Source organism: Equus quagga, chromosome 11 (assembly GCF_021613505.1).
Source record: "Equus quagga isolate Etosha38 chromosome 11, UCLA_HA_Equagga_1.0, whole genome shotgun sequence".
Taxonomy (NCBI): Eukaryota; Metazoa; Chordata; class Mammalia; order Perissodactyla; family Equidae; genus Equus; species Equus quagga.
The window spans coordinates 5,762,485-5,783,606 of record NC_060277.1 but is presented as its reverse complement, the minus strand read 5'-3'; the positions used below and the strand labels follow the sequence as shown (position 1 = coordinate 5,783,606).

The 21,122-nt window shown below is 38.9% G+C and overlaps 1 protein-coding gene across 2 annotated transcripts in view; it reads left to right on the top strand.

Moving 5' to 3' along the window:
- Window positions 1-21,122, top strand: part of LOC124247438 (ectonucleotide pyrophosphatase/phosphodiesterase family member 1) — a 194,605-nt gene that overhangs the window by 159,031 nt on the left and 14,452 nt on the right. Inside the window, exon 28 of one of the 2 annotated variants that reach the window (XR_006890728.1) lies at window positions 6,239-6,257. The exons of the other annotated variant lie outside the window; for it this stretch is intronic. The gene's annotated coding sequence lies outside the window, so the exon portion shown is untranslated. Of the gene's footprint in view, window positions 1-6,238; window positions 6,258-21,122 lie in introns of those variants that run through there. 2 annotated transcript variants of the gene reach the window in all.

Genomic DNA, 21,122 nt, shown 5'->3' with positions numbered 1-21,122 from the left:
GTTGGGAGTAAAAAGGGGACAGTTAAGCTTAAATTTGATTTAAAGAATGACGAAAGGTTCTTATTCATTAAACAACTGCATTCCAAGTCATTTCAACTTATATTTAAGAACTCATTCCTTAATCTACTGGGAAGTCTTAATTTGCTTCTGCTGGGCTGTGGTAGTCACTGAGTGAATCAGCTGAAAGGCAACTTTTCTTGAGGCTGTGCAGTATGTTTACTTTACGAGCCTCCTGCCAGATATCTGGAGGATATGCCTGTGATAGGAGTGTGTGCCAGTCACCTCTGGGGAGCACAGTCTCTTATAGTATTTCACTTGAGATAAGTAACAATAATTACTATAATAAACTCCCAAATCCCAATGGCTTAACACAATAAAAGTATATTTCTTGCCATACCTGATCCACAGAGGATCAGCGAGCAGTCTCTCTTGTGGTCATTCAGGGATCCAGTCTTTTCTCCACCATCTTTTAGGACCTCAGAGTCTTTTAATGGTTTCTCCACATCCAGCCAGAAAATGCAGTAACAGAGAGGATCATGTGGGAGTTGTCTTAATGCTTCAGCTTGAATCATGCAAAAGGACCCTGAACTATAGGATAGAATCCTGCAATCCTACAGCCACGTCCCCAGATGCAAGAGGAATGGCAATGGGCTCTCGGGAGGTAGAAGAGAAGAGTTTGGGTGAACACAGAGCAGTTGCAGCCACAAGGTGGTCTGTGGGCCATGAGCCAGAGTCTGTTGTTTCAATAGCTGTTAGCTTTACCAGTGCTTTACTTACAGAAGACATTTCAGAATCAGAGAAGTAGCTCATTAAATGATTCTTTGCTTTGAGTTCTCTTTAGTTTCTTTCACTCTTGTTGTAATTGAGTTTTCTTTCAAATTGTGAAAAGTGAACCAAACAAGTTTAGAGATGGAATGAACTCTTCCTAAAGAAACATGTCATGTAGTTTTTGCTAAGTTCATAGAATGTAGGAATCATGGTGTCAAAAATCAGATAAAAACCAAGTTATGCACATTGAAAAATCAAGAAAATGGCATTGTTGTTGAGTTTGTTTATTAGTACCCCTTAGACTTAATTTTAAAGAAGGTAGAGGGCTTGTTGTTGCTTTCTTCTAGAGTTTTCTTAGGAAATATACTTTTAAGAAAAGATACCCTGAGCAACCTACTGAATGGGAGAAAATATTTACAAATCATATATCTGATAAAGAGTTAATATTTAAAAAATATAAAGAACTCATACAACTCAATAGCAAAAAAACAAAGAATTTGATTTAAAAAATGGGCAAAGGGTCTGAGTGGACATTTTTCCAAAGAAAATACACAGATGGTCAACAGGTACATGAAAAGGTGGTCAACATCACTAATCACCAGGGAAATGCAAATCAAAACCTCAATGAGATATCACCGCACACTTGTTAGAATGGCTATCATAAAAAAGGCAAGAAATAACAAGTATTGGCAAGGATGTGGAAAAAAGGGAACCTTGAGCATTGTTGGTGGGAGTATAAATCAGTGCAGCCACAATGGGAAATGATATGGAGGTTCCTCAGAAAACTGAAAATGAGCTGTCATATGATCCAGCAATTACTCTTCTGGATATTTATTCAAAGGAAATGAAAACTCTAACTCAAAGAGGTATATGCACTCTATTTTTTTTATTTATTTTTTTATTAATGTTATGATAGATTACAACCTTGTGAGATTTCAGTTGTACATTATTGTTAGTCATGTTGTGGGTACACCACTTCCCTCTTTGTGCCCTCCCCCCACCCCCCTTTTCCCTGGTAACCACTGATCAGATCTCCTTGTCAATATGTTAACTTCCACCTATGAGTGGAGTCATATAGAGTTCATCTTTCTCTGACTGGCTTGTTTTGCTTAACATAATACCCTCAAGGTCCATCCACGTTGCTGCGAATGGGCCAATTTTGTCTTTTTTATGGCTGAGTAGTATTCCATTGTGTATATATACCATATCTTCTTTATCCAATCATCAGTTTCTGGGCATGTAGGTTGGTTCCACGTCTTGGCTATTGTAAATAATGCTGCGGTGAACATAGGGGTATGCACTCTATTTTTATTGAAGCATTATTTATAATAACCAAGAAATCCATGGAAGCAACCTAAGTGTCCATTGCTGGATGAATGGATAAAAAAGATATGGTATATATATATGTGTGTGTGTGTGTGTGTGTGTCTGTGTGTGTGTGTGTGTGTGTGATGGAATATTATTCAGCCATAGAAAAGGATGAAATCTTGCCATTTGCAACAACCTGAATGGACCTTGAGGGCATTATTCTAAGTAAAATAAGTCAGATAGAGAATGACGAATACCATATGATCTCACTTATATGTGGAATCTAAAAACAAAAAAAGCAAACTCATAGATACAGAGAATAGATTGGTGGTTGCTAGAGGTGGGAAGTAGGGAGGGTATGAAATGGGTGAAGGGGGTCAAAAGGTACAAAGCTCCAGCTATAAAGTAAATAAGCCATGGGGATGTGACGTACAGCAGGGTGGCTATAGTTAATAATACCATATTGTATATTTGAAAGTTGCTAAGAGAGTAAATCTTAAAATGAGAAAAAAATTGGTAACTATATATAGTGATGAATGTTAACTAGACTTATTGTGGTGATCATTTCTCAATATATACAAATACTGAATCACTATGTTGTACACCTGAAACTAGTATAATGTTATACGTCAATTTTATCTCACTTTACAAAAATGAAAGAAAAAGAAAAAAGAACATACGCTTTATTTTACACTGCCAGGCATATCTATGATGGTTTTGGTAACAAGGGTCCTTATCTTAGCAAGTGTCTGAGACATAAGTCTGGTAATGAAAAAGACGTCACTTGGTATGTTTTCTGGAATGAAAATTATTTCAGAGATATCCAAATGGGAAATTGTGACCACAGAGAAGACATGGTGCTGTCAGAGGAGTGAACCAGTGCATACCTTGCAATTGGCACATTTCCTGGCAGTTAGTAAGCTGACTGCCTTTATTCATCCAATTCATTTATTAAACACTGTGTCCCAGGCACTATTTCAAGCACTGGGTATACAGCAATGAAAAAAATGGACAAATATCCCTGTCTTCGTGGAACTTAGCATTGAGTATAAACTATGAAATATTTTATATGATGATGAAGGTTGTAGAAAACAGCTGAGAAGAGGAGAGGAGAATGTGGAGGGTTGACCTTTTAACCACAGGATTCAGGGAAGGTCTCACTGAGTGAAGGCTCGAAAGGGGTGAGGTAGGGAGCTATGTCTCTTTCTTAGATAAAAGGGGTATTCCTGGAAGAGGTAATAGCAAGTGCAAAGGCCCTGAAGTGAAAGTGAGTCTGGCTTGTTCCAGAAACAGTGAGCAGACCTTTGTGGCTAGAGCAGAGTCAGAGAGGGCTAAAGCAGAGGGCAGAGAGGAAAGAAAGGTGGATGTTGCAGGGGTCCTGCCAGGGGAGCTCCTGGAGATCAGGGGAAGGATTTTGCCATTCATTTTGAATGACATAAGGAGCCAGTTCAAGGTTTTGAGCAGGGGAGTGACATGACCCGGCATGTTTTAAAAGCTCAATCTATCAGCTGTGTTGAGAACAGAGGGGGTGAAGGACAGAGGTAGAAGTAGGAAAACCAGTTAGGCATCTGTTGCAATGAGCCAAATAGTATCCATAGTGGTGTGGACCTGGGTAACAGGAGTGGAGGTGGTAGACGGTGGTTAGATTCTGGATATATTTTAAAGCTAGAGCCAACAGGACTTTCTGAAGTATTCAAAACCATGGCGGCGGGGAGGCAGAAGTGAAAGAAAGAGAGGAGCCAAGGAAGATTCCAAGATTCGTTGGCCTAAGGCGGTGGACAGATGGGGTTGCCATTTACCGAGGTAGGAAAGACTGTGAGAGGAACAGAGATTGGCAGGGTGGGGAGGAGCTCAGGTTATAAAAGTTACGTTTGCGATGCCTGTCAGGTATGCCCCTGGATATTTAAGTCCAAAAGTCAGAGAAGAGGTCAGGAAATATAAATCTAGGAGAGCTCAACAAACAGATATTTAAAGCCATCAGCCTGGATGAGATTACCTAGAGAGTGAGTAACACAGAGAGGAGGGCCAAGGACTGAGTCCCGGGGAACTGCCTGTTGAGAGAGGTGATAGAACCAGACAAGGAGACTGAGAAGTGGACAATTAGGTAGGAGGAAAACCAAAAGAGGAGCACTGTCTTAGATGTCAAGTGAGAAAAGTGTTTCTAGGAGGAGGCAGTGATTGACTGTGTCAGATGTTGAAAACTGACCAATTAAATGAGATTGAGGAACGAGTTAGCAATGTGGAGGTTCTTGGTAGTCTTGACCCAGCAGCTTCTATGGAGTGGTGGAGGGGGGCTCTTTGAGATGAGATCAAGGAGTGAATTAGAGGCAGTAAGTATAGACAACACTTGGAAAAGTTTTATGGCAGAGGGAAGAGAAATAAGGCAGTAACTGGAGGGGTAAGAAGTATTAAGAGAGAGTTTTGAAAGGTGAGAGGACTAGCATGTTTGTTTTTGAATAATAGTGAGTAGAATGGGGAAAAAATGGGCAATGAAGTAGAGAGAGAGGGAGGCTTGGGCAAGAGGGGCTGGGAGCTGCACACAAGTGGAGGGATTGGCATCACACAGCATCATAGACAGTCATCCCTGGTAACAGGACTGATAGCAGAAAATATAGGAGGAATCAAGGTTTAAGGAGAAAAATGGAGAAGGGATGAAACAGTCCTTTAAGAGAGAGAGAGTAGGAGAATCTACATAGTAAGAAAACATGAGGGATTGATTCCAATGTGGGCAAAGGATTGTTGGCGTCGTCTTGAAGGAATAAGATGAAAATAAAGGGTGATGAATAACTGTCTTATAAATGAACGGCAACTCTGTTTTCAACTAAGTTGTGAGGCAAAAGGGTATTGAACACTTCCCTGAGATTTAAATGTGTCATGAGACATTTTGGGGAATTGTAGATTTGTGCATTTAGTAGAGCCATGCATACTTATCCGGGAAGGCCAGATTAACCTTGACATGGACTTCCGCACAGTATGTGGCAAGACTAAATGAATAGTCTTGGCCAGTAGGTTTTGCTCTTAAAACATGAGCCAGAGAAGGGAGTGGGACTAGATGGATAAAATACAGCCCCTAGGGAGAACTGGAGCAAGAGACCTGTGCATTATGCCTTCCAGACCTGAAACGGGAAGTTGGATTTTAATAGCTTTGACTTACAAAATTAATACCCTCCAAAGAAAATTCACCTGCTGCCAAATCTAATGCCAGACTTTGGATGCTCACAGTTTCTTCAAGTCCCTTGTTTGTTTTCATTTCTTTCTTTTTTCTTGTTTTTTTCTTCTCTTTCTTGCCAGAGTTTTCTGACCTTTTAGGCATGAATACTAAGGGGCTTGCAATCTATCTTCTTGATGAATTGTTTAATCAAAAGGCCATAATGGAAGAGAGAGAGAAAAAGAGAGAGATTTTAAACATTTTGGTTTCAAACGTATTTCTCCTGGCTATGGATTTCCCTAAATTTTTGGTGTACATATAAATACACTGTTTATGTCTTGCAATTTGGCCCACTTATTTTGAAATCCAACCCTTCAAAACATTCCTTTTTAGTTAGGTAAGGCTGAAAAACAAGAGTTCTGTCAGAAGAAATTCTATTGACCCAGGTGCCAAGACTTGTTATTTTTGTTCCATATACCTTCATTTTTAGAATTAGATACCCCAAATCTGCTAAAATTGATCTATCACACAATCAGATGTTAGCATTTAGCAAAGGCTGTTGCCACTAATGGTTTTTACACTTGCGTTGTTTTCGCGGTCTACTTTAAAACCTTGTGAATTAAATTTTCCATTCAGTATCACCAACAAAGAGGCAAGAAATATGGACACAGTTTTCTCATAAAGAGGATATAAAAACATTCATTACAGTACACATTTTTTGCTGTTGGCTGGTGTTAAGAAGAAAAGGGTTTAAAGATCACTCTTACGATTTGGCTGACAAAACTGTGAAGGGATTTAGATGCAGGGGTATTGAGACATATTCCATTGGATTCTTATTAGAGGTATTTTAAAATGATATTTTCTTGACTTTATCCTCTATTGTGTTGAGTTTTGGCTGAGCTCACGAATGGACAAATTGAGATGTATTATTATTACTATTCCTTTTGATGGAGAATGGTTTTTCCTCCTCTTGAATAGAATACGTGCTGATTGTAAAACATTCTATTAATGCAGAAATATATCAACTACAGAGCAGAAGTTCTCCGCACCGTCCCAGCTCCTCGAGACAACCAAGCTTAGCAGTGTAATCTGCATCCTTCCAGGCTTATTTCTATGTGTGTGTGTTTATCTTTAGTTTTTAAACAAAATGAACTCTAAAATAATTATTTTAGCCTCTGTGTTTTTTATTTTGTTAATAAATTATAAACATTTCCATATATGTTTACCATGTATATTTCCATTCCCATGTATAATTACCTCATTCATTTTACTGTATGAATGGGCTCATATTTATGTATTTCACCATTGGCTAGTGTTTACATTTATAATGCTGCAATTCACACCTCTATACAATGGGAGACCATCGCCTAATAGGTGTACTGGAATAAATAAATAAATACACGAAAGTGTCTGAAAGAGTGCATGACATGTAAGTGCTTCAAAAAGCTATTATTCACTTCATGTCCTTGATTATTAGTGAATATATGACAAACTCCTTGAAACGACGTTATGCAGTTGATAAATATTACCAATTGCCCTCCAAAAAGGTTCTACTAAGTTATACTCCCTTCATCAGTGAATAAAGAATATTTGTTTCCCCATTTAAATGAAACTTTTCAATAGGAGCATAACATATGCATAGAAAAGTACATGCACGTTGTAAGTATTGAATTTACAGAGTGAACCCACGTGTGTAACCAACACCTAGATTAAAACAGGACATTTCCATCACCCTAGGAGCCTCCCTTGAGTCCCCACCTAGTCATCATTTGTTCTTCCCACCCCAAAGTTGAGCACTATCCTGCTTCCATCACCATGGATTAATTTTGTACTCTATGGCTGGCTTCTTTCACTCAACATTGTGTTTGTATTGGATGATTATACCCATCCATGTCGTTGCAGATATTGACAGTTCATTCATCTGTGTGGTGTTAAAGTCCAGGAATATATTGTAAATTATCCACTGTACTGTTGATGGACATTTTATGTGTTTGACTCTTTTGTGTGTTTGTTACAAATAACACTATTATGATCTTATATGCCTTTTCGTGTATGTATGTGTGTATGTTTGTATACATGTGTGTATACATGTGTGTATATATGTGTGTGCATATATATGTGTGTGTATATACATATACACACACCAAAAGGCATGTAGAAAGGTGTAATAGTAATAATAGTAGACATATATTTCTGTTAAATACTTATCTTAGGGTGGAATTGCTAGTTCATGGGGTAGGTGTGCATTCAGCTTTAAAAGCTTTCCAAATTGTGTCAGTTTATCACAATGACAACAACAAAACAGTACCAGTTATACACGCTTGCCAACTCTTAATGTTATTTATTTTTAAAATTTTGGTCATTCTGATGGGTGTGTAGTGTATATCATTGCGGTTTTAATTGTACTTTTCTCAAAACTAATGAAGTTTAGTACCTTTTCATACGATTATCAGTCATTTGGATGTTCTCTTTTGTGAAGGACCTTTTCAATGTTTGCCCATTTAAGAAACTGGCTTGTCTTTTTCTTATTTTTTGTAGTAGGAATTCTTTCTTTTTTTGGTATATGTCCCTTAATATATTTAATATCTCAATAGATACAATTAGTAATATTTTTCTCTTGGTCTTTTTTTTAAATAAACAAGTCCTTAATTTTAATGAAGTCTGCTTTTTCAACCTTTTTCTTTCTAACTAATGCCTTTTATGTCTTGCTGGGGAAATCTTTGCCTACTCAAGGCCACGAAGGCATTCTTCTATGTTTTTACTAGAAGCTTTATTGTGTCATCTTTCTTTGTCAGATCTATAATCCGTTGTAAATTGCTTTTAAGTGATATAGGAAAGTGGTCAAGGGGCTGGCCTGGTCGTGCAGCAGTTAAGTTTGCACGTTCCCAATCAGCAGCCCGGGGTTTGCCAGTTCCGGATCCTGGGTGTGGACCTACACACTGCTTGTCAAGCCATGCTGAGGCAGGCATCCCACATATGAAGTAGAGGAAGATGGGCACAGATGCCAGCTCAGGGCCAGTCTTCCTCAGCAAAAAGAGGAAGATTGGCAGCAGATGTTAGCTCAGGGCTAATCTTCCTCAAAAAAAAAGTGGTCAATACTTATATTTCTCCCATATAGATAGTCAACTGGCTGCACCATTTATCAAAATGTACTGCAATGACAACTTTGTTGTAGATTATATGACCATATATGTCTGTTTTTCTGGACTATCCCATTTTATTGGTCAATTTATTGATCTTTATATCAAAACCACATGCTTGATAACAAGTCCTCATATCTAATGGTGTAGGTCCTCTGCTTTTTGCTTCTTCAAGATTGTCTTTGCTATCCTTGGCCCTTTACATTTGCATGTGCAATTTAAAGTAAGCTTAACAATTTCCACAGCAAATCCTTCTTGGATTTTGATTGAGATTGTGTTGAATCTATGTGCTAACTTTGGGAGAATTTACAATTTTACAAGATTGAGTTCTTTTATACATAAGTATGTTATAATCCTCCATTTATTTAGGTCTCAGTAGTAGAGATAGTAGAGTCTTGTATATATTTCATTATATTTATTCTTAGATATCCGATGTTATTTATATTTTATACATTTAACGTATTTTTTAAATTCCAGCTTTACTGATGTATAATTGACAAATGAAATTATAAGATATTTAAAGTGTACATCATGGTGATTTGATATATTTATACATTGTGAAAGGATTTCCCCCATTAATGAACACATCCATCAACTCACGTATTTATCTTTTTGTGTGTGTGTGTGAGCATATGTAACTTCTACTCTCTTAGCATATATATATATATATAATTGTTTACTGCTGGCATATAACAACAAATTGTTCTTTACTATGGTCAGTAAACATGATAACATGATATGGTATCATTTCTTTGAAACTTTTTGAGACTTGCTTTATGGCTAAGAATATGGTAAATTTTGGAGAATGTTCCATTTGCAGTTGAAAAGAATATATATATTGCTGTTGTTAGATATTCTATTAACATTCCAAATTGCTCATCCTGTGGTTACAATCTATATCTCTGTTGATTATTTTGTCAAATTTTTTATCAGTTATTGAAAGAGGTATTTAAAATCTGCGTCTGTTATTGTGGCTTCGTCTAGTCCCCTTTTCTTTCTAAGTCTTAGAGTTGCGTGTTTTGAGCCTGTGTTACCAGGTGCATATATACATTTGGATTGCTTTATCTTGCTTTGGGTTATCATTATAAATTATAGCTTCTACTTGGAATAATTCTTCTTCCATTAACATCTTTGTCTTTGTCTAATATTAATACATCTACATCAGCTTTCATTGCTTACCGTTTTCATGGTATATCTTTTCCATCCTTTTATGTCCCCCTTTTTGTGTCCTTTATTTAAGGCTTGTCTTTTAAACAGTGTAAGCTGGACTTTAAAATCCATTCTGGCACTCTTTATTGTGTATTAGAATATTTAGTTTATTTACATTTAATAAAGTTACCAATATATTTGGGGTGAGTATTAATATTTTGTCTGAAATGTGTATAATTAAAATGTTTCCCCTCACTCTGCCAACTGTCTTTAACGCTGCGTATGACATCCTTGACCATACGGAAGCTTGACGGTGAGAGAGTCAAGCTGACCCATCTTCCTTTGTTGCTTTTTAGTATATATCTTATGTAAAAAGGCTTCCCTACTCTAAGGTTAAAAATATATTTTCCTTCATTTTCTCCTATTAATTTTATACTATTTTATCTTACGTAACATTCTTTTACATCTAGTATTTCTTTTTTGTGCATGTATTAAGGCTACTATATAACTTATTTTCTTTTCCTCTGTTTGTATTACCATGTCTGTGACTTATCTGATCTCATTTTTCACTCATTTTTCTATTGGGCTAATGAAAGCTATATTCCGCCACAATAAAGTTGTAGGAATAGCTCGTTCCATCCGTTCCACATTGAACTGAAATATCCTCTTGATCAGATACCAAGTTATACTTTAGTCAGCGCTCTATTTGTGTATACTCTGTTCTGATCTACTTGACTACTTCTGTGCTAATATCACACTATTATTCATTGTGGGTTTAAAAAATAACATTATCCTAAAAAAAAATCTCCACTTTTCTTATGTATTGTGTTTTCACATGAAGTTTAGAATCAACTTGTCCAGTGTCATCCACAATCTTATTGGGAATATATTGCCTTTATAGATTAATTTGGAGACAGTTTACATCTTTGTAATAGTGAGACCTTTTATCCAAGAACATGGTATCTCCATTTATTCAGGTCTTTTTGTGTGTGATTCATGAATGTTTTTTCATAAAAGTTTCACCCTATTCCTGCTAAGCTTATTTCTAGTCATTTAATTTATTTTTACCAGTGTGAATGGAAATTTTCTGGTTATTCTAGTAACCAGTTATTTTTGGTATAAAAAGAAAACGTTACGCATTTAAAATATTTATCTTAAACATGAATAGCTAGGGCCGGCCCGGTGACGCAGCGGTCAAGTTTGCGTGTTCTGCTTCGGTGGCTCGGGGTTCACCGGTTTGGATCTCGGGTGTAAACCTATGCTTGTCAAGCCATGCTGTGGTAGGTGTCCCACATATAATAAGTAGAGAAGTTGGGCACGGATGTTAGCTCAGGGCCAGTCTGCCTCAGGAAAAAAGAGGAGGATTGGCAGCAGATGTTAGCTCATGGCTAATCTTCCTCAAAAGAAAAAAAAAATGAATAGCTTACTGAAATGAATTTTTCATTTGATTCTCATGAATTTTCTTGATGTAGGATCATAATGTCTGCAAAAATGACTTGTCTTTTTCTTTCCAATGTGTATACTTCTTTTATTGCTGTCTTTTGCATTAGCCAGAATCTTCAGAATAATGTCGAATGACTGTGTTGATAATATACATCTGTGTCTTTTTTGTGCCTTTAATGAGAACGCCTTTAGTGTTTTATCCTTAACAGGTTGTTTTTTTGCTCATGGCTGATAAAGAATTCTTATACCACATACATGTACAAGTTATGTATGTTGTAACATATATCAGCTACATCAAAGTCCAGAGTAAAGAACTGAGCACAATGCATTGCAAAGACCTCAGCTCTTAGAATAGCCAGGTTGGAATTTTGACTTCATTACTTATTAACAATATGACATTGCAAATGATACTTTGCTCTATGAATCTGTTTCTACATCTAAAATAGGAAGATGACAATACACATAGGGCTAGCGTTGTTACGAGCAATAAAGAGATGATATGTGTTAACAGGCTCGCAAAATGTTTGATGTATATAGGACTCAACAAATCTAGACACTCACCCGATCCCAGAGGATCTGGGCAACAGAGAAAGCTGAGTCAAAATAGCAGGACACTGGTCATTGTGTTCCTTCTGTCCACTTACTCTTAGTTGAGAGCACGTGACCTATTAACATAAGGTATAATTCATATTTGCACACTTAATTTCACTAAAATGATACATATGGAATCTTTAAGGCTGGATCCACACTATAACTAAATCAATTATGCAAATGAGTGAGCCTATTGAGATTATCTTTTTAATTTACAAGTAAAAAGAAAAAATCTTCCTCCCAGAGTTTTATAAGTTGATTAATTCTGTATATCCGTAAATGGGAAAAAAAACCCCTCATTTCACTAAACGTTTTCATTTTAAGGTCCAAATGGCTTGATTCAATTTGAGAAGTCATTCAGGAGGGTTCAAGTCGTTCAGGTAAGGGTCACTTCATTATGAAGAAGGTTTATTAGCGTTGTTGGGGTCAAGTTACTGCTAAATTAATAAATAGAATTAAGATAAAAACCAACGAACCTATTATGAAGTACTTTACACGTGTTCATATGCTGATAACTTAGAAAAGCAGAAGCCAGTCCTGCTTGGACAAAAGTTTATTTCTTCTACTTAGCTCCAGCCAGAGCTAATAATCAGAACAGTTGAATGACTCTACATAGTTTTTCAAACTTGGGGAGGTCCCATCATGTCATTTGTAATTTGGATGGCAAATATCTATATACATACTCTATAAGTTGTCGTTTAGTTATAACACTGCATAATATTGTGATTGCGTGGCTTTTAGAGAGATGCTCATTGCATATCGGTCTCAGTTTCCAAATATAAAACATGAAATGGATAAAACATGTTTTATTCACCCAGTTGGGTTTTGAGTCCCTCTGTAGCATGGATCACGTTTTCTGTGACTTGAACCCCTATAAAATTCAGCAGAGAATTCAGAACACAATATAGATATTTTCTAGATAGATATTTTAACAGCAGTTAATGAAAACAATATTTGAGTGGTTTAGGGACTTTGAATGACAAAGTTTATAATGTATAATTTTGAAGTCTGTTTTTCCAGAGTGATTCTAAGCATCTTGATCATGGGGATGTAAATTACTCATATTTTTAAAAGCAACAAATGCTAGTTGAGTGAGTGAGTGAGTCAGCAAGTGAAAAACAATTTGATAGTTATTGAAACAAAGTTCATTGAGTGAATTGCCATAAACTTAAAAATAAGCAATTCCCTTTATAAGAAGAGATATTAGCTAATAAACTCTCTTAGGGGAATGGAATTCACTTACATCTTCTTGGAAAATTGTTATGTAGATGAGTAAGATCTATAATGGTTGATAGTCTAACTTTAAAAATTCAGCGAGCAGTGGGGATGCTCCCAGGGAAGTTGAGTGTCTCTACGTCTGAAAAGCTTGATGGCCTTCTCTTTGAGTGGTGGGGACATTCTCTTTTGTTCTCCAAATGCACAATCACACATACTGATCTGGAACCCCTGAGATTAGTGGCTGTGTCAGTGCTGAAAGCCTGAGGCCAGCAACAGATGTTAATACATTGAAAGCCAAGTTTGTTTTAAGAGTGTAGTGGACCCTTGAAGTGTGGACGCTGAGAATACTCTAAGGCAAATGAGCCACAACCCCAAAGGAAAAAGAAATGGCTTTATTTTTTATATATCCTATCAAAGGCCAATTTTGCTGCTTTCAAGCAAATCAAAATGATTGTGGATAAATAACACTGCTGCAAAGACGTTGTGTGTGTGTGTGTGTGTGTGTGTGTGTACCTGAGCAAGACCTTTCTCTTTGCAACAGGAAAGATAATGCTGTATTCACTGAATATGAGACTTCAGATTTCCTCAACTTGCAGTCCAACTGGGAAGTTTCTCTTTTTCCATGTGTCCCCAGACACAGGAGAGGCCTGAAGGGGAGTGACGCAGGCAGGGGCCTGCGGCCTGGTTTCTCCCCCCTCGCTGCCTGCCTTCTGGGGCCTGGCCTGGTGTGTGGCTGCTGTTTATACCTGCTGAAGTGCTTTCTGTGTTTGAGTTGGCGCTGCCAGCTTACATGCTAGAGCCCTAAGCTGTTCGTGAGGTCTGTCCCAGAGCTTTGAAACCTATGAGCTGGCGGCTGGGGCGAGGGAATGTCTCTCTCAGTTTTGGGTGAACTCCATGTTTTTTCCAAGAGGTTAGATCACTGCCCGCAGTCCAGGCTTGCTAGACAGAATGTAACAGTTACTGTTCGAAACATCCTGAACTTTTAAAGGCAAAAGGCGGAGTGGGAGGGAGAGCGAAAGCCCAAGGTCAACTTCACAGCTTGAAAATGGACATTTTTATATCTGGTAAACAAAGATTTTACTGAGCTGGAAAGCTTTATCACCAAGGAAGGAAAAAATATCACCTCTTGTTATGGTAAGAGGATATGTTGTTCCAAAATTCCCAATTCCATCCTAAGTTATGTTGGAGACTAGACCAGATTAATCAGTGGTTGTGGCCGGGGTATTAAGAGTGATGTCATTTTTGTAGAAATTTACCTGGTCATCACCCTGGTTCTTTCATTGGTCCTTAGAGATTTTTAGAAAATTGTTTTTACAAGCAGCGAAATTAGGAAAACTCTGACATCAGCTTGTTCCCTACCCACAGTTCTTTGCTCTTCTTCCCATTGCTTTTTTTTTTTGGTCATATTAGGAATATCGCTGACTGTTTTTGCCTAAAATTTCTCTCTCATGTCTTTCTTTGGGAAGTCTTGGTTCGTGGGAGAAACTTTATTTTGGTTATATAAGCTTGAGTGTGGCTAGAATTATATATTTTGCTTCTGTTGGTATGTGTGTATGGATGAGCACGATATAGATTTATAAAAGCCATCTTACCCAAGAAACTAGTAAATTATTAAAAGTCTCACACTGAAGTATAACAACATCCAAATAGAAAAGTAGACACGCTGAAGAATTAAGTTCTTCATATACGGCTGGATGTGACTGAATTCCAAGATTCATGGCAACTTTGTTTACAAGAAAACACCACAGGGCCCTTGTTCCATCCTTTCCCCCTCCACCCTCAATCGAGTACAAAGTCTATGTTCTTATAAATATGTTAAGAATTCCACCTGTAATGTCTATCTATGAAGAACATAAAAATGCCTCTCGATGGGGTAAATGCCAGTCTTATTTCACTAAACCAAGGGAAAGAATCCCTACTCTTGAGTTTCCATCTAGAGACATGCTACTGAGAAATGAATAGCGTCCCCTAGACGCTTTAAGGTAGTGTATTTATATTTCCAACAAACGCAGTGGCCTTTTGTGTTGCAGTGACAGCTCCTTTCTACCTCCTTTTTCATACTTGTTCCCTAACCTAACTCATGCTGTCTGCCCAATAAGGCTGAAGGATGTATAAACTGAACATTTAATTTGACCTTTTCTGGAAGCAATGCCATTAGAGACTTACGTTAATTTTAATGCGATATAGATGTTCCAACATATGGTATAGCTTTGTTTGTCATTCAGGAGATTTATTGAAGTAATGTGCATTCCCTGGTCCTTTCATGAAAAAATGTTTATACCTGTGGGCATGTCCAGATGGCAGTGAATGACTCACATTCATGAGAACAGCATTCAGCAATTCACGGTTGCCAAGGTAAGCAGCGAAGGCATGCCCTCTGCCACTCCATTGCCTTGTAAAGAGAAAGTCTCTAAGGTAACAGACTAGCACCCTTGAGCCCAGAGATCACCACGTTTTAGACTTGGTAGCGAGGTAAAAGAGGGGAGAAGAGCAGAGAGACAGCATGAAATAATACCAAGAAAAGTACTTCTTGTTATTGTACTGGCCACTTGAAAAGGGGAGAATTGAGTGCAGAGGAGGGACTTCAGAATTTTCCACTTTGGGTCTCAATAGACATTTAATTCAGGTCTGCCCTGTGTATTGTGAGCGTAATGCCCCTTTCATAGGTTAATTTCAGGGGCATAGGCAATGAATGGTCCAAGGCATGACTGAAGGGACAGGCTCTGGGCTGTCACAGGCTGTGATTGTCGGGTGGTGAATAGGCAGGAACTCTGATTCTCTTGGAATTTGTGGCATTTTTAGGACTGATTTTTTTCTGGACTATATCCCCTTATGCTGTCATTGGAGTGGTAAAATGTCACATGAACAAGTACTCTCAAGGAGGTGCTGTGGGCCCAGACTAACAGTCTTGATGGGAAGGAGGTTTTGCTGGACCACCTCCAGGTGCACAGAAATCTCAGGTGACAGCTTCTAGCTCTTGCAGCTGGCTCTAGTGTAGATTCTGAGCCCACTAGATAATACCATGATATTGTGTCCTTTGTAGAATTTGGCACATTGTTACTGCTTAATACGAACATGATATATTAGGGGCTGGGGGGAGGGGAGGCTTTTTCCATGGGTGTGGAAAACAGCTTTAGAATTCGAGAGGCTCTCAAATTAAAATAGGAGGGTGATTTCTGATAACTGAGTTTGCATTTGCTTAATTTAGGTTTTGTTGGAGAAAAAGAAGGGTTCCTAAACATCACAATGGAGTCTGGATTCTAGAAGCATAGTAGCTAGCTTTTGCTAGCTATTGTTTTGGTCTTGTTACTATTGTTCAGGTATTATTGAAATGGCATGGGAGAGAGAACAGGGACTGGCATATATGTTACTTTCTAAACCCAAACATACCCTGATGAACATTTCTGGCTGGATTGGCATAGTGTCAAACCCCTTCTTGACACCAAATGCTAAGTGAAGTAGGACAAGCTAATACAGAGTCCATCTGAGTTAGAATAACTTGCATTTGTTCAAGTTTTTTCCCTTTGGTTTGCTATCAAACCAAGCAGCATATTGGCTATTTAACAGAGAAGGACACAAGTGAATAGACTGGCTCTTTGATGTGACATAGCAGAAGGTCAATGGGAGGGTTAGTGCAGCCGTGACAGGGACCCACTAGGTCACAAGGGCAAAGAAACTGCCCTTTTGTCATTAGCCCCTTTGAACAGGATTAACACAGACTCCTCCCTTTTGCACGGACAGGCTGGGAAAGGGACCCATTAGCCTTCACAGAATTTACTGCCATATCAGGGATTCCTTGCTGTACGCCAGCTAACATACTACAGTGGTCTCCTTTGCACTGTACCATCCAGCTACAGTAGGCCTGGGCCTGGCCCACAGCAGGATTATATTAACCGCAGAGGCCCTGGAAACCATCAGTCATTTCTGATATTGAAATGCTATCCATTCCCTGAAAAATCATTTTAGGTAGAGGGAAGGTGAGCTGAAGTGAAGCCTTCACGAGGCCTCAAGCTGGGATCCTTCCACGAGCCTGACCTCTAACGCCTGCGTACAGATGGGATCATAGGGCTTAAAGGAACCCCTGAGACTCACTTGTTTACTAGCCCGCCTGTGAGCAGGTGAATATTTAAGCCATCCAGAAAAGAGAGTTAGTTGTTCCTTTCTTAATATTTTCAGAGGGAAATGCTACACACAATCCTCCAAAAGTTAATTCCATGCTTTGGTCCCCAAAGATGTCTTGTGTCAAATTAAAATCCTAGCTTTTAAAAGCAAATTAATTCCTTACTATTTAATAGCTGTGCATGAAGAGAATAATCTATCATTCTACTTAATACAAATTGAATGTATTCCTAAAATTTCCTGTCAAAAGAATTTACAGAAGTCTCAGCTTGTGTACAGATTGTGTTCATAAGAACGTGTGGAAATTTGAAACCTATTTAGAAATAATGTCTTACATAATAATAATAATAATGATAGTAAAAATGTGTGTTGTATGCTTACCATGTGCCGGATACAGTTCTAAGTGCTTAATGGATATTAATTCATTTTTTTCCCTTTTTTGGTGAGGAAGATGAGCCCTGAGCTAAATCTGTTGCCAATCTTCCTCTTTTTGCCTGAGGAAGATGGTCCTTGGCTAACATCTGCACCAATCTTCCTCTATTTTGTACATGGGTCACTGCCAAGGCATGGCTTGATGAGCAGTGTGTAGGTCCATACCTAGGATCTGAACCCGTGAACCACGGGCCACTGAAGCAGAGTGCACAAACTTAACCACTACACCACCAGACCAGCCCCACGACTGGGTTTTTGATTGTGTCCTCAACCTCACCCAGAAGGGCCTTTCAAATATATTGTGTGCCTGAAATCGAGTATTCTACTAATAGAATTGTAAAACCTATCACAATGTTTAAGACATTGTGTGTGTGAGTGTGTGTGCATGTGTGTATGAAAATGTTCCCAGATTTCCTCAGTCCCATTTGAGTTGTTATTTTTTCTGCTTTTTCTCCCCAAATCACCTCAGTACATAGTTGTATATTTTTAGTTGTGGGTCCTTCTGGTTGTGGCATGTGGGACGCGGCCTCAGCATGGCCTGATGAGTGGTGCCATGTCCGCGCCCAGGATCCAAACCGGGGAAACCCTGGGCCTCCAAAGCAGAGTGCACGAACTTAACCACTCGGCCACGGGGCCGGCCCTCTGAGTTGTTTTTGTTTTTGTTTTTTCTGTTGCTTAGAACAGTTTTTTCTTTTGCCTGAAACACAAAGGGCGTCAAAAAGCTTCTCCTCTATCTTCCTCGCCTCTGAGTTGGTTGTTTTTTTGGTTTTGTTATTTAGATCCTAAAAGGGAGACAAAGTTGCATAAGCTGATAAGGTTTGGGGAAAAGTAGACTCCGGGTGCCGGACTTTTCATTTCAGGAGCAGAAGCAGGCGGAGAGAGGCAGGGCTGGCCGGGGGCACAGCCTGGTAGACCTGACGGTGGTGCTGGAGAACGGGCAGCGTGGTGAGCAGAGAAGAGTCAAGAAATTATCGGAGCTCACGTTTCTTTCTCTTTCCCTTTCTTCATTTCATGCTGTCGTTAGACTTGTCACATATGTTCCACCTTGGAGAAAGCGATGAGGGAAAGATAAAAGCTAGAGATATTAGGGCATCCACCTGGGCTTAGGGAGAATTTGTACAAAGATGAGATTGGGATGAGGAGAATAGCTTTGGAGACAATTATAGTGAGCGAAAGAGGCTGACTATGTGGCTGGATGGGTGGTTTTCCTCTCTCTGTAATCGCCTGCTGCAGCTCCCAGGGAGGTGACGTTTGGAAATGAGAGGCTAAACCCAACTTGCCAAGAGACTCCTTTGATAGAGCTCACGAAACATAGTGATCTTTACTACTTTATAAATATTATTTTACATAGAGTGTCTCCAGAGGAGGCAGAGAATTTATGATTAATCCAGAGGACATCAACGAGCACTAAAGAGTAGGGTCCAGGCAGGAAGGCTAAAGCAAGAGGAAGGCAAATGGGTGTCTTCAGGGTCCTACATTCTGTTCTATTCTACCAGTAAGTCTTGTGGCATGTTCTACTCCAGAGAAAAGGCAAGTTCTGAATTTCCCAATGTTGTGATGGCGGTCACTTGAGAAATCTCTCCTGCTTGAAAAACTGAGTGGCCTCTCCTTTCTCAGCATCGAGGGTTTCTAGATTGCCTCTTCTGACTTGAGCCTTTAACATCAACCTATTAAGTGGTTTCTGAGAATATCAATGGGCTAGGTTAGCTTTGAACTCCAAAAGGGATAAGGCCAGAGTGTGCTGAGAAGTAAAATTAGTAAGCTCTCTTCATTGGGACCCTGAGGGACATTTTATGCAACTCTATAAATCAACATTAGACTTACGACTGGAAAAAAAAATACTGCGGTGAAAACATGTGAGACATTCTACATGGATCACTTCAACATCCTTCATGGGCCAGGGAGAACATCGCCTGAGAGAATAATGATTTACAAGAAGAAAGGAATAATTTGAACTCTTTGTCTGCACCTATAGGATAAAAAAATAAACCCTCAATTTTATGAACTCTCCTAGGATCTCAGATATGAGGCTTCATCTGTTTCAGGATTGGGTTCAAATTTAGTGGCTTGATCATGTTTACATTGATCATAAGATCTATCGTTGACTTAAATATATCTTTGTGCGTGACAGTAAACACATTGATTTTAAGATATTCTGATTTCAAGACATTAAAATGTAACTTAGAATCTAGGAAGCATGGTTTTATGTAAAAGGCATTATTAATATTTCACCATTTCAGCTCACTACTTTTTTTTTTAAAGGTTGGCACCTGAACTAACATCTGTTTCCAATCTTCCTTTTTTTTCCCCTTCTTCTTCTTCTCCCCCAGCCCCCAGTACATAGTTGTACATTTTAGTTGTGGGTCCTTCTGGTTGTGCCATGTGGGACGCTGCCTCACCGTGGCCTGATGAGCAGTGCTAGGTCCGTGCCCAGGATCCGAACCAGCGAAACCCTGGGCTGCCAAAGTGGAGTGTGTGAACTTAACCACTTGGCCATGGGGCTGGCCCCTCAGCTCACTACTTTTCACCGTTGAAACTCTGACTAGATCTGTCAAAAATAAGTTTAAATGTACTTAGTTTTCATATTTTGGTGGAAGCTTCTTACATGATATGATGAATAAAATTTGGGTGCCATGATAAAAGAACCATGGAAAAGCCTCAATCTTTGTCTTATAGAAAATATTTTCACTCACTGAATTCCAATTAAAATGAATTGTTTGTAGTTTCTGTAGTTTGATCTTAGCAATGAGGAAATATTTTTACAGGATGCAGTGTGATGGAGGAGAAAGTGGCTGGCGCTTGGAAGCAAACTGTTTGGGTTTTAGTGTGTGCTCTGCTATGCATGTGATATTGGGCAAGGCAGGGTGAAGTGCCTTGGGACTTTTCAGAGCTACAGGAGCCTCAGATTTACCATGAACCACACTACATTTATTTTACTGGTTCCCATATGGTGAGTAAAATCTGACTAGAGAGGACATTTTTAAATTGCTTATATTTATTATCAAATTACTCAACATAAAAAGAATTATCCCGTAGCAACTCGTTCACTTTATCAAGACTAAGGCTTCCCTTCGGATAGAGGTTCGAAGCCATGATATCCAGGTAGATACCTGCAGTGGTCCATTAATCACCTTGCAAGCGCAGATGCTTTTGGTCTCTCTTTTGTAGCTGCCTAGGCCACCACTGGGACTGCATCCTGGAAAATGGCTCCCGTCAAAGTGAGGCCCAGAACCTTGGGCCAGAGCCTTGATCTTCCAGATGTAGGTGGGTGGGGAGACCTCATGGTCCTCTGCAGTGAGAGCAGTGTCTCCATGGACTATGAGAGCTCCAAGTTGTTTTCATACCCTGTAAAGGGAACTCCCTTTTTGCGATTGGCTATCTTAGATGCGTTGCAGGTGGCAGCCTTGCTATGACTGACTACATGCAAATTCCCCTGCTATGTTGATCCTAGACGTAATTAGTGCAAGTTCTGGTTTGGCTTCCCTCACTCATACAGCAGGAGACTTAACAGATATAAGAATTAGTTAACCCTAATATGTTGGCGCTAAGGTGTGATTGGACTTAGGCAACCCTTTTATGTTAGTATTGTGTTTAGAGCTGGGACTTAAGACATGATTCATGCCTTCAACAGATTCTACCAATAAAACAGAGGCTGCACTTGGGTCTCTCTATCATCTAAATCAATAAATGGGCATCTCCAAATCCTCTCTCTGCTCCAAGTATCATGGAAAATATTCCTAATATCTACAATCCAGAAATCTGACTAGATGACAATATGTTCCTTACCTGAATGAAGGGTACCAGAA